This window comes from Austrofundulus limnaeus, unplaced genomic scaffold (genome assembly GCF_001266775.1).
Source record: "Austrofundulus limnaeus strain Quisiro unplaced genomic scaffold, Austrofundulus_limnaeus-1.0 Scaffold334, whole genome shotgun sequence".
Taxonomy (NCBI): Eukaryota; Metazoa; Chordata; class Actinopteri; order Cyprinodontiformes; family Rivulidae; genus Austrofundulus; species Austrofundulus limnaeus.
Genome location: NW_013952736.1, coordinates 94,389 through 96,238, shown reverse-complemented (window position 1 = coordinate 96,238; position 1,850 = coordinate 94,389).

Here is a 1,850-nt window from a genome sequence, read left to right as displayed (position 1 = left end):
TGTAAAATAACAAATAAAGATATATGGAAACCCATAACATCTGTTGCTTCTGTCAGTCCAGTCTTGTCTTCAGTAAGGTTTTTAAATCATTAMATTAGGCCGAAAAAAATAAATTACAACTCCCAATCCCAATAAAAGTTAGGATGTTGTGTTAAATGTTGTTTAAAGGTGAATGCAACCATCTACTAATCTTAATCTGCATTTATAAGAAGAATACAACAAAGAGAATCAATAAATTATTCAGCTGTTTTGAATTTCTGTGGCGGCAACAAGTTAGGACAGAGCCTGGAGCTAAACTTTTTGAAAATAAACCTTGTCCTCATCTTGACTCATGTAGGATTCCAGCTTTTTAACAGTGTGCATATGCTCTAAAACATGTATATACCTGAATTAATGGTGCTTTTCCATGTGTGTAAGCTAATGCACCCCTATACCTTCAGAGATATAAGCTCTTGAAATGTGAGCTAACAGGCTAGATAATCCTTGTCTTTTCTTTTAGATTTTCACATTTTACTTTGTTTGACCACAGTATACAGTAGATTTCCATTTTGCATCAGTCCATTTTAAATAAATGGAGAAAATCACAGAGGTATTTCTAGATGGTATTCACATATGGCTTCTTTTTTTTTGCATGATAGAGCTTTAATGCAGGGATGTCYGTAATTGAATCAGACCTGCTTTTAAAGCAGTGGCCCCTGAGGACCCAAAAATCATGAGCATTCAAATCTTTCAGGCTTGTCCTTTGAGCACACATAAATTTCTACACATTTTTTTTCTTTTAAACATTATGAATTGTAAATAATCAGATATTCAAAGTGTTACTTGGAGTCTTTCTATGTGGAGTTTGTGTGTTCTCCTTGTGTYTGAGTGGRGTTTCCTCTTGGCMCTTTAGTTTCCTCCCACAGTCTTCAGCCCCAGGCTGCCTTTGAAAAATCTGTGATTTCAGTGGAATTTGCCTGGTCAAATAAAACTTAGTAAAGAAATGAACGACTGAACAGAGTTTGATGAAACTGTCAGGAAATAATCATTGGACATGCATCTCCAGCACTTGTCAAACTCAAGGCCCRTGGGTCAAATGTGGCCTGTAAAAGATTTAAAGATGGATTGTCYTAAAATAAGATGCTAAGGTCTATATAGACCTTTATAGGGTCTTTAAAGTACTTGAAAAAAATTACTAAGTAAAAGTAAAATTACATGAACAGAGACTGACTTTGGTAAAGATTAATTTTACTGATGAGAAAACAAGTAAAAGTCATAAAACTGTACACAAAAATTGGGGAAGTAAAAGTACTTTTACAAGAAATAAACTGTTGAATTTACTGAACCAAACTGGCTCCACTAAGCCAGGTTGAGTAAATTGAGCAATATATTTATTTTTTGCTCAGTTTACTCGACTAGGCTCAGTGGAACCAGGTGACATGACCTTGTTGAGTAAATTCAACCCTTCATAATTTAATTTTGTAATGAGTAACTAGGTGTTAAATTTAAAGTAAAGAAGTAAAAGTATAATTTTTATCTTTAAAATGTAACAAAATAAAAGTAGCTGTTTAAAAAATAATTGGCAAAAATACAAATCCTCAAAAAACTACTTAAGTACTGTAACAAAGTAAATGTACTTAGTTACTATAAACCTCTGCATTTTCATTGCCTACTTGTCCTGTGGCCCAGTTGTACCGGGAAGTTTCCCACAGGGAATTTATCACTTTCCTTCTCGGAAAGTGGGAAAGTTCAGAATTCAAGATGGCAGCTACTTACCACAACTCAACAGTAAATAAAACTCTTGCATTTACTTTKAACAGTAATTCTGTATAATTTATTTCACACAGTCGCACATGTAGTACTTTTCAGTG